This window comes from Styela clava, chromosome 5, assembly GCF_964204865.1.
Source record: "Styela clava chromosome 5, kaStyClav1.hap1.2, whole genome shotgun sequence".
In the NCBI taxonomy this organism is placed as follows: Eukaryota; Metazoa; Chordata; class Ascidiacea; order Stolidobranchia; family Styelidae; genus Styela; species Styela clava.
Genome location: NC_135254.1, coordinates 3,183,495 through 3,196,787, shown reverse-complemented (window position 1 = coordinate 3,196,787; position 13,293 = coordinate 3,183,495). Strand labels below are relative to the sequence as shown.

The 13,293-nt window shown below is 34.4% G+C and overlaps 1 protein-coding gene and 1 long non-coding RNA gene across 3 annotated transcripts in view; one reads left to right on the top strand and one right to left on the bottom strand.

Moving 5' to 3' along the window:
• LOC144422696 (uncharacterized) overlaps positions 1–13,293 on the bottom strand; it is a 486,406-nt gene that overhangs the window by 389,543 nt on the left and 83,570 nt on the right. The window lies entirely within an intron of this gene.
• Positions 10,373–12,720, top strand: LOC144422988 (uncharacterized). 2 transcript variants are annotated; one of them, XR_013475514.1, is made up of 4 exons: positions 10,373–10,908; positions 11,416–11,480; positions 11,615–11,757; positions 12,067–12,720. It is a non-coding gene; the product is annotated as an uncharacterized LOC144422988 (long non-coding RNA). The 2 variants fall into 2 exon arrangements; XR_013475513.1 differs by lacking the exon at positions 11,615–11,757.

Here is a 13,293-nt window from a genome sequence, read left to right as displayed (position 1 = left end):
GACCCTTCAATACTGCTGAATGAATATATGATAATATAGCAAAATCCACGGGGGTGAAACAAACACACAATTTTGCCTCCAATAATAGCAAGAGTTATATCTCCACACAATAATTATATACATATCATGACAAAGCCTGGCCTCTCGTAACAATTTGGGAATGAAAGATTTTAGATAAAATAAACTACCGTTACTATAAACTAGCTACAGTTTACAGCAGAGCAGAGTTTAAGAATGTAAGGATTTTCTAATAAAACACTTACGTGGTTATGCATTAAATAATGAGTATTTTGACCCTATACATTACCTCAGAATACAGAAACCAATATACTAAAGCAGGCCTGCCCAACCTTTTCGTCTCGCGAGCCACTTTCACGTGACGAAATTCGTCGCGGGCTGCAAACGTTTGTACCAAACATTAATACCAGCTAGGTACTGATTTCGGTGTAGGTAATTTACATAATACATAAAAGGCAAGTTTAATAACATAAAATCGATCAAGTTAATAATTGCTCTATGGTTACTGGGTAGAGCTGGCAAATTATTCGAGTATCAAGTCGAATATTAGAATAGCAGTTTACTATTCGAATATCTGGTAACACGGAGAGTGGACATGACACTAGCGGGCCGCCAAATCAAATAATCAATTATTACACATTACACTTGGGGATTTTCGACGACCACACGAGAACACACACATCACGTCGAAAGTGAGTGTTATATTTGCGTTATGGTGTTTTCATTCATTCACAGCTATGATACTGCCTCAATGTTTAAATGAGCTTAATGTGCGCCAATGTCGCGGGAATAGCATGTTTTAGTGGGCCGTTTTGTAAAATTTAAAATACCAATACAAGTATTTAATGAAGTAACATTACAAAGATTTCTGGACGAATAGACCATATATACTGATTTGTGACTAATATGATAGCAATGCCATAAGTCAATTTTATCAGAATTATTGAGGGATACGGAGTGACGATATTTCCGAAATATTATTTGAAGCAAACATAACATAAACAAAAATACAAACATAAAATGACGAGTCCCTGGACTGGTAGCAAAGATATTGTTGACGTTTTACGTTGGCGATAAAAATCAAAATCACGAAACATACTTGAAGCATATACTGTATATTGATATATAACATAGTAAAAATTTAAAAAGTCTGCTTACAAACTTTAAAAGGCAAAAAACAGTCCGGCGGCCCGCGTGTTGGGCAGCCTTGTACTAAAGCATTCTGGAACAACTTGAACATGACTGTTTCACAAATGAAACACATGCACATTGCAGAACTGGCAAACTGGAATCACTTGGTGCTCACTTGTCAAAAGCACGGTTGCCATTGGGGTATTTCGTATAACATTTAGATAACTGCTGCCTCTTCTAATCAGTAAATGTATACCCCAGATTAATAGACTATTGTAGCATTCTGTAATGAATCCTAAATCTTTAAATCCATTCTATATGGGAAAATAAGAATAGGGAGAAACATTCAAATAAAAATTATTTTTTTTGTGAAAGTAAAAATGTCTGTATGCTACAGCTGTATATTTAATATACAGAGTGTACCAATTAATCAATTCAATAATTGTTAATCTACTTTTGGCCCAACCCCTTTTTCAAGTATTTGAAGGTTTGATAAACATTTAGCATTGGCTTCCAAATATTAGCGTTGGAAAAAAAGAAGAAACAGAATCAATAACCTCTTTACTTTCCTCTATTTCAATTCAAACCTAAATCTTACTTTCGATTAATTCAATTTCAGTTATTAACAATTTTTTTACGTAATTACCGACTCAGCGCATATCGTAATTTAGGCTGCTTTAATTTAATTTAATGCTTCTGTGACTGCTCTCAATTGCCTGAACCGAATATAAACTGGTTACATGTTTTCTACTAACTTTAGAGTTACAAAGTTTTACACATTAACAAAATGAGGCCTTATTTTATTTATTATTAAATACTACATCACATAGCATTGTTTTCCATTTTTATTCCTCTTTGGAAGTTTTCGACTTCATACCTCCTCACTCTCCCTGAATTAATGCCTGTCATTCTTTATAATTTAAGATAAATATTCTCCATTTCCAAATATTCTCCAAACTTCAAGTGGACAGTCCCAGAGCATCAATATGTAGACTTAGCATGTCAGGATTTGCTCACAACACTTCACCAAATAGTCATCAATTTGATGACATCCAAACCAGAGCTGGTAACATATGTTTTAAAAAACTCAAGAAGGTAAATATAAAAAAAATTAATGGATTGATGAAAATATATTATTTTTTATATATTATTTGATTTAAAATCTTCAACCTTTCAAATAAGTCAAGTTCATGCTTCCGAAAACAAATAACTGGATAACTAATCCCATATCCGGCATGGACTGGTAACCGAACGAGAGGCGATAAGTTGCCATATGATTAAGCCGTCTTATCGCTGTCCTCTCCCCAGGATAAATATGTAAATCCTATCCTAAGTGCTGAAACTAGAGAACTTCTTCAATGCTATTCAAAACTATGTGGAGCTGAATGTCCAAATAATTAAATTTCCTAAAGTTTAATACTATGTTCAACATTTCTTGATATGTACGTTCCTAATGACTTATTTGTGATTGCATAATACTTAATCTTGTCAATTACCTTTTGATGATAAAGGCATAGAAGTGTTGTTCTGAACAATTAACTAACAAGATATTATACAATGTGGTGCTGCCTTCCATTGGCATTCAGAAATGTGCTATTTGTTAGCCTCAAATAGAAGGTTTCAGAACATTTACCCAGAAATTGGCTAATTAATAATTGGAAACTTTTCCTGTGCAATATTTTCACATGCTTATCAACTGGCAATTTGCTGTCATAATTCTATACAGTTTCAGTGTACAGTGATCACCTGTAACTTTGCTCAATGGATAGTCTCTTTTACCTTTAAGCTAGCATGCACTTGCTTCGAAAAATTATTTATAAATAATATCCCTACTGTATTTAATCCACCTTATTCATATACAAAAATTTCAAGACAAAGAAAGTCCGCCAAGACAAAAATATAGCTGGCTAGGAAAGCAGATTATTTTCATCTTTCACAAATTCTCTGTCAGTCTATTACCGAAAAAACTATCAAATGCCAATGGAAATACAAGGTACAAGCATTGAAAATATACTGACATAAACCTCTTTGAGCCAATCATTTTGAAATTCTCACAGTGTAATATTTTACGCAAATATTACAATATCATAATAAACTTCGAGTGAATGCTTTGAGGTAGCGGGAGATAGTGACAAGATGCATATAGGCAACAAAAAAGCACCAAGATAGATAGCCCATCCTTGTTATGGTATGCTGAAGTTGATGGCATGGATGATAAATGTTCCTATTCACTATTTGTATTTGCTATTAAGGGCTATTGCTATTGTGACTTTATTGTACTATTGCTTGTCACATAGGCGGTAGACTAGAAGAAGTGATGTTTATACGAGTTCAATTAGCATTTGAATAGCCTCCTCAGTCGAGGGCTATTGGGCTGACATAAATTCTGCATTTCCATTGCTAAGCAAACGAAAAATGAACTGGACCCATTTTTACATTACTACATTTCTGTGAAAGAGAAACACATATACCACCTTAAAACCTTCCACGGGTACTAAAGAATCAAAACTTCTGCTTTAAACAATAAACATGGAAACAACTTCATTCATAAAAAATACAGCTTACTGCCTCCAGGAAAACTATAAATCTGCTTTATGAAAACAACAAGGTCATAGCCAATAAAGTTCAAAAACTACAAGAATAAAAGAAATCTGCACAAAAATGTGTTAATTTAGCCTCTCCTTATATATTATCATAAAAAATACAGAAACAATTCTATGAGATGTATCCAGAACTATAAGTTTATTTATTTTGTAAGTTTGTATTCTATATGACTAGAATGAATATGAAGGGGTTGATATTGTGGAAAGAATAATTGACTTCAGAAAAATCCAAAATAGACAAGAGAAATAAATAGTTAGAAATAGTGAATCTTGCATTTGCAAACAGTAATATGGAATTAACTTCTAACGTCCCCAATCATAAGCCTAATAAAATGTTATCTTCTTTAATTAGATAACATGTCTACCTTTATATATATATATTTCATATGACATCAAATTAATAAAATATATTTTCTGTATTCATGCTGTTATAAGCGATATTTGAATGAATATTTGAGGTTATATACTAAATACAATAAACTCTCATAAATTCTATAGTGTAGTATTGATATAAGTAATAAATTCCTCAGACATGACCATGTAATCAATAGGTACATATAACGCATTCGATTAGGAATTTGCATGCCCACGGAACCTACTTCACTACACTAGCATACTTCTACTGCAATGCATACAACTCAAACCACTTTAACAGAACTGTATATTGGGTGAAGAAAATTGCAGTGCTCAAAATGAACCTATAAATTTCAACTGATGAAGTACCAAAACCGGTTCATAACCAGAAGTTTATAAGATGACTATCTAATCAATGGGAATACTTTGCTTAGAAAATATACAGCAGCAACTCTAGGGATAAAATGGAAATATTGTTTGATTTTAAGGCAAAATCTTCCAACACACAGTTTTTTGATTAACGACCTAACTAGAACAATTTTTTAAGTAAAGAAAGTAATAATATTAAATAAAATGAAAACCAAGCTATGAACTTTAATAAATTACCTAGATTTTAAAAATAACATGTAATTTGAAATTACTGCTGCTATAAAGAATCATTTACAAATATCTGAATATAAGAAAACCACTAGAATAATGAGAATGAAGTATGATTAATGGCAAAAAGTACATCATCACTGGGGAATGAAAGACAAAACTGGACTTCAAAACATTTTGTATAAACGAATGAAATTGATTCAAGTGCTTTACACCACCATCTAATCAGGAGCAATGGGCCCCATGCTTATTCTGGGTTCGAACTATTGAAATTCACCAACATAAATTTTAATTATCATAAATCAAAAACCTTAATTTTCTGTCAATTTGCCTATTTTTTGCCTAGACTGCACATATGGGCCCCACGATAACTAAGTTCAGGTCAACCAAAGCCAACTAGCCAAAAAATTTTACTGCATGAATAATCATATAAAAATACTCATCTTGGAAAATTTTATAATAATAATGGAACACCAGATAATTCAGATATTTGTAGTCATTTTTAATGTTATTGCCATTATGTGGGACCAAGTAAGCCAATATCAAAGGAAAAGATTTTAGAAGAATCATGGTTATGTAGTAACCATACCAAGCCCACTAAATCACTCAAAATCATAATCAATTGCATTACTATGTTTATCAACCAAGCACATCATGAAAGCTTCCCAGATTTATTGATTCAGTGTCAAGAACAGACAATGTACATGAGCTCATAATTAATGGAATGGAAAATATATAAAAGAGCTGACGTTAACATGAACCATCTCAAAAAATAAACTGCTATCCAGAATCCTATTGGAGAATCAAAGTTGGATTTATTGTTTGGTCTCAAATAGGAAATAAATATTATGTTGGGAGTAACCACCAAAATAAATAGGATTAAATACAGCTACTTATCGATGGACAAAAACCCAATATTACCAAATTTGTTGCAGCGGAGCGGAACTCATCGATCAATGACAGGTAAAACAAACAAACACAATATTAATATAACAATGAAATGAAACATATGACCCATCTAATCCTTACTGGAATTTTATTAGGATATTTGAAATTGGAGTAAATATTACATGATACAAGAAAACCCTGATAAGGATGCTGTAATTTGTAAATTATGGTGATTACTATGCATCATGTTTCCATAGCAAGTTAGAAATCACTGTAAGAACCTTGTGAGTCCCATGACGATACAACCATGACTCAGAATGTATGTTAACAAATTGACTGCTGCCCTGGAGGCTACTTTCCGCCCTCGTAAACCAATGAGTTTCTTATGCTCCAGTAGAAGTTTATCTCTTTCCTAATAAAGTAAAATATGCCTATTCATCTGCAACATCTAACTAGTTGACATACTGACATCTTAGACAATTAACTGGGTGCAAATATTATAACGCCTTATGGTTTCGAAGAAAAGATACTAAAGTCCTGTTCTATTATTGTAATACTTCATGGAAATGCAATGCATCATAAACATTAATTGATATTTATATACTTCGTTATTGTGTTTTTCATCCTAAAATTTTCCTGTATAAGAAAATTAAATGAATTTACTTACGCTAGTTATATTGATAATTTTTTTTATTGGTCCTATCCAGGGATGGCCATTTCCGAATACTGAACTATTCCGAATACATTCTAAAATAATGTTTTCGAATCTGGAATTCCGAATACATTCTAAATTCAAGAATAGCACATTTTTGTATTAGTTTATCAAAACCCAGTAAAGTAGGGAATAAGCTTCAATAGAAATATCAGAATAAACCCCAAACCAACAGTATATGTACACAAAGTAATTGATAGTTTATAGCTATCAATAAAAACAATAGCAACTTGTGACACAGTCAGTTTATTAAAATTGTACACTTAGTACAAATGACCATATGAAAAGATAGCCAAGAATTGTCTGACGCTTTCTATCATTGGTACCATGATATTACGATAATAGTCGAGTCTATTGACAAAAATAATACCGTACTTGTATTTAGATAATTGTGTATATTTTCTGAGAGTAATAAAATGCATTGGCAATACAGGCAACTGAAGCAAGCAACAACAATCGAATATCCATTATGCCTTTGCAAATTCTAATATTTAAGCCTTGAGTATTCTACTACCTACCAGTATATTTGTATATTAATTTATGTGAACCATATTGTTATTATGTGTAGCATATCCTTATGTCTGAATTTAACAATAAGTTAGAGGATAGATGACCACCACTGCCAGGCGCGCAGCAAGGATTTACAAAATCGGAAATTCACATTGCCGCCTGTAACATCCACCTCGATTCCGCGCTCGTTCCGTCTTTTCAGGGTAAATCATCCTATCACGTAAAATATTCAATCCATGACAACTACGAGATTCTAAAATATCTGTATATATTAAGTTCATGAGTCCAACGTAACTCGCGGTTGCTTCCTTTTACGTCAAAATAAAAACATTACTATTAGGTCCACGGCGATCTGTGGCCTAAAAGTATGGGATAATCTGCCTGATGTATTTAATTTTAACTCGTTATCGTCGTTAGAAAAATCTCAATAACTGATATGAAATCCTGTATAGTACAACTTCATTTCATACAATGAATAAACATATAAAGTTAAGCAGTAAATTAAAAATACATATTCATCGCCGCGATTACTCCGCCTGTTAAAAGAGCCGACTTTTACAACGAATAATATAACAACGAATATATATTTTGCTGTTGTGCAAAGTGATTAATTCGTGACCGATACGGGCATATTTAAAATGTCTTGCTTTATTAATTTAATTGTTTTCAATTTAACCTGCGGTTGCTTCGACAAAATAAAAGCCTCACCACTCTAATATACCATCGCGATCCGCGGACATGAAAATAAAAATGTGTGGTAAACTGCCCAATTATTTATATTGTTTTGATCCGTATTTTGCGAATTCGGCAAATTCGAGATGTGTAACACTGACTCCGCTTAATAGAAATGCCGCCACTCCTGATTATTTTTAAGATAAAACCGTTCGAAAAATACATAAATCTGCAGTAAAATCTCAGAGTAAAATTTATTTCAGCACAATAAAAATTGATTGAATATACTTTAGATTAATTATATTATATGCATTCTCACAACCCGGGGAAAAGTCGCGTTTCAAACCTTGTATCATGTTAACACCTAAATGTTCGACAGCAATTTAATTAAAGTAATGGATAATCAGGCAAATCCCGTCCTCAATTAGTGACCTTTCTAAACGCGAACCAAACATAATGCAGGAATTTTGCGATTTTCACTGCCTAGAAAAGCGTTTTTTACACTGTCGCGGGCTTCAATAAAACATATTTTGTTTTCGGTTTTATATTCAGTATTTTAAATTGCCGCTTTTCAATCAAAAAGTTTGCGTTTCCTTTAGAAACTCGCCGCCGATGAACGTATTCACCGGATTCACAATTCCGTGCGAGTACAAAAATAAAATAAGTGTCATCGTTATCGTGGATCAAATTTGTGGAAAATTTGCGTTTTAGAGAAAATAACACAAACGTAAAGGCATTTACGGCCTAAATAACTCGTCCGCTGATAGAGCAATCGCGCGCAAGTTTCTATCGAGAATGTTTTCATCCAACGGAAACGTCTCGAAGGCAGCGTCGAAAATGTGTGACGTCACACAAATATCCGATATTCTTATGAACGCTAATTCCGATATTCGAATGACGAGATATTCGAATACATTCGAATACTTTATTCGAATTGGCCATCCCTGGTCCTATCCCAGTCTGGATTTCATGGCCTTTTTGAACGAGAAATCGGGCGTGCAATCAGAAATTCCCGCGTGCAAATAAGAATTCCTGGCGTGCAATTATAGCTCACGACGTGCAAAACAACTGCACTCGCGTGCAACTGACTTTGACATCAGATACCTCTCAATACATCCGCGTAAAATTACCGGTATCGGATAAAAAATACGTTGAATCAGAGAAAAAATGGACGTTTGACCTTTGACCCCAAACATTATTTCTACAGTTTGTCGCTAATTTTGAGAGTGTTTGTGCGACTTTGGATACCGGTACTGTTCAGTACATCCGCGTAAAATTATTGGATAAAAAATACGTTGAACCAGAGCAAAATGGACATACTTTGCCATTAATTTTGGTAGTGTTTTTACGCAGAATTAATGGATAAAAAATACGTCAAATTAGAGCAAAATGGACGTTTGACCTTTGACCCCAAACATTATTTTTATACTTTGTTACTAATTTTGGGAGTGTTTGAGCAACTTTAGATACCGGTACTGTTCAGTACATTCGTGTAAAATTATTGTATGAAAAATACGCCGAATCAGAGCCGTACTTGGCCATTGGTGCGGAGGCGATCTTTTCGTCCATAACTATTCTCACGGGATTCCTATTTCCTATCATTCAACACGATATGGACCTTTCCCCGAGCATCGACTTCCTTGTTTACTTCGTGACATTGGCCAATCAGCAAGATGCAAAAAAGGACGTAACAATGAGAGGAATTTTTCGCGGGTCAAAGGTTGGGGAAAGGTCCATGGTCTTTTTGCTTCGCAATATTTCGATCAGACCAAATCTTGCAAGCTGGTATTTGTCGACAATTGTGGAGTTATAATATTTTGGCATCTTTATATTACTGGATTATTGATTTTAAAACCATTTAAACCGATTTACATTGGTGAGCAATTGCAAATTTTCGGCGTGCAAAATTGATTTCGCTCGCGTGCATTTTTGCGGAGCGCTAGCGCCCTCGGGCGTGCACCTGCCATGGAATCCAGTCTGGGTCCTATCCAATGCCTTCATACCAAAATTATTTATTATTAAATATATTTTTTTAACTAGAGAATGCAATATTTTCAGTTAATAACTACTAACTAGACGATTTAAGATGACTTGCTCATAAGCTCATTTAGCTTTTAATTTTGTTTTCACCTACCGGTACAAATAATAGATGGGTAAACCGGATTTAATGATAGTTAATTTGACCATGGTCTCAATACCTGGTACCTGGCGCCCACTTACGGTCGTCAGATAAAACTATACAAACAATATTATAAGAATTTACAAACCTGGTCTCAGGCGCATAAGATATATTAATATAAGAACAATGTCAGATTAGATAAATTTGGATCAAACATTTGATAAGATATACATGAACAAACATCTTTTTATGACGCTTATTCACGTCTTTCGTTCTGAACAATACCATGTACAAGCAGTCACTGCTTTTGGAAGGACCGGGATCTTTCCGATTTGGTATTGCCTACCCAATTTATTACAGCATGGATGAGGAGGTGGGCATGGAACTCAGAACACATTGTTTACCGATCGACGGAAGCGTTCAGTTCAAAAACAGTTTTTCGGTGACCGATTGTAGGTCCTCGTTTTGTCAGATTCGCTGCTCCGATTTACCCAGATGAAAAAAAACAGAACAAAAATATTTTCAATTTATTTTTATTTATTCTTTCCTCTAAATGTTCTAGATTTAATGGGTGTTTGTGGTTTAAAAATGTTCTGAATAGAAATCTTTAGTCAACTATATATCTGATTGGTGGCGCTGTTGTGCACGGGGGAAGTCCCCATTCAAATATTAGAAAAGCCTCAGACATCGACCAAACCGATTGCTATGGTCTTCGGTCTGTTGTGGTAAATCATAGAGTTGCGCAAGTGGTAAGTAAACCGACATGAACACAAGCAGTTTGAGATATTTAGAAAACTTTTAATAGCAATCACGGAAAAGAATAATAATGTAATGTTACCCTACCCTGGCCCACCAGTAACATTATGCATTCATTATACATCTTGTCAGGGTACAAAAAGAATGGAAATTTTGTCACTGTTTTGTCGAAACTATACATCCAAAGTAGAATTCTAAACCTTGTGTCACTGTATACAGTTTACCAGAAAGAAGGAAGAAATAGAGCTTTAATATGTACAATAATGTCCATTGGAGTATTTTGAACGCCGTTATTTTGAAACCAAGTACTTCAAATCAATGACTAACGTCAATATAAGTTATACCAACGACTAACATACCATGATGCGCAACTAAAGCCTTGACCAATGAGGAGTGTCTGACGCGATACGCTCCATTGCGGCAACTTGATTCGTTAACGCCCACTCAAGTTCCCAGCGTTTTGCTGCAGTTTCACCACCATGTGTTGGTCGCATCGGACTCAAGGGCTGTAGTTATTATATAATCAGTGGCTATTATGGCTAATAAAGGTAAGTCTACCATTTCTATACGTTAGATATATACTATCAGTATGTTCCCATTAGCGGGTGACTGTTCAGAGAGCTACCATGTGCTGATATATGACAGACAGAGCTGCCGAATTTAAATCTCTGAATCAGATCCTGAATTTGATGATACATTCAGACATTACCTGTCTGCCTGTACCGTACTAGACTCATTCATGTTAGAGGATCATAAACTGACAGTATTCATAGATCTTGACGAGGCAATGAAAGAAAAGTTTACCTTGAATGAGCAAAAGTAAGACAGCTATTGAAAAGAGAGCTACAGACAGACAGAGGGCAAAAAGTGTTAGGAGAGGTTTAATGCAGGACCCCCAACAGATCATGCATTCAATTATCTTACCATCAATATATTCTCTGGATTTCATTCTATAGATAGAGACATACTTAAATGTGATATTTTCGTGAAAATATTTTTGCTAATAAACAACTTATTCTGAGATTTATAAAAAATAACTTATGTTTTATTTCAAGGTGCTCAACGTGTAAAAAGTTATTTTCCAGCGTGGCATCTTTGGCTCAACATATTCACAAACAAGGTAAGATTTACATAATTATAGACTCCTACATAAATTCCATAATTACTAATACAACTTCCACAACTCAAGATAGAAGAGCAAACTTTTTTTAACCACCATGGGATAAATATGTCAAAATAATTTTTTATTTTTAGGCAGAGATATTAGTTTGGGGAGAATTGTAGTGGAAGATCATTGCAGCCACTGTCCTTATTTTACCAAATATGGTCAAATACCCTCCAGTCTGTCGGGAAATTATTTGATAGATTCACAGCTAAAGAAATGGATAAAACGAAAGGTGTGATAATATTTGTCTGGATTTGAGTATGTTAAGATACCATAATTTTACGGACCATATGACTAACTGGCAAAAATTGCTTAATTGGGTTTTTATTCATACATAAGGCTATAAAACGCAACTGTTTTCTAAGCAATATTGGTTTTGAATGTAGGCAATAAAGCACTACCTAATGCATACATTGTGCGCCCCAGCTTAACAGGCGCTTGATCGATTTTAATTTCAAGTATTCACCCTGTTTGATTGACATTTATGGTAATCAATAATGCGATATCCTAATATTACATACCTGTTCCCTATGTTTTCCAGATTTACTGGATTCAAGTTCTATCATATTGAATGACGATGAGGTCCATACAATTCAATACATTGCTGGGTTTATTTTACAAAAAATGCAAAAACGATGCTAAGACCCGGAAGACTGCAAAAGAATCCAGTCATTATTTAATCCCGAACCGGACTGTTTGATAACTGACTCTATGATTGCAGTAATGCAGGAAACAGAATATGGACGCCTAACCGTACCATTGCCCAGTGTCCAAGCTGCTCGAAACTGAATTTAGATTAAACTATGCTCATGAAGGTGTTACAGCCACAGTTTTTGAAAATTTTAATATAGAATCATTTGGTATCGTCCAAAACGATACTAGCATGCTGGACATCTTGGGAAAAATAAGGTGCCATCAAACAGAATTTATCCCTACGAAAATTGCTTAAAAAATAAATGTAGATGAAAAGCATGATCTCTTTTCACTTTATTTTGCAAGGTAGTGCGTTTAGATGTGATTCCAGATTCATTTTTACTACTTTAGCAGTAATTAAACAAAGCAATCTATTTTTCATAACAAAATTTTCATTGCAATATAGTATATTTTCATGACAATAGGCAATGTAAGTTGCATAATAAATATACAGCATATCTAGACCTGTTTGAGTTGTCCCAGCGACAGATGATTTCCAGTTGCGTATTTCTGGAATGAAAATTATTTTCAAGCCAAATCAGACGCTCACCAATGCTATGGAATGGTCGGAGCATTTTTTAGGTGCTCTCGTAGTATGTGCACCAAGATAGCGCACAACTTGATATCCCCAACCTGGTACACATATTACGGGAGCACCCTTTTTTATATCCAAAATTTAGTCAAGTATTCATAATATCAAACCATTTATCCATAGACCATGCTGACCAAGAGCTCTGGCCCACCTCTCTGCTGCATCAATCTTGCAGCAGTCTTAGATAGCACCTGGGCTGCATATTTGACACACATTTTTGGGTAGCTTTGTAAGCACAAGTGGGATTTCGTCAATTTGCAGGAGCGGAACTCTTCGGATGAAAAAGAAGGGTACTGCACGAAAATGGTCATCTTTTTTAATAGGCGAATTCCACTAGCGTGACTCGCAAACACATTATTGCGTACTGTTTTGAGTAAAAGAAATGATCAGGACCATTGATACATGTATATGGGGGAAAATTAACTTCAAATTATTTAACTCTTGGAACATTTTACGGTTTGCACTGAGTCCATCTGTAACGAG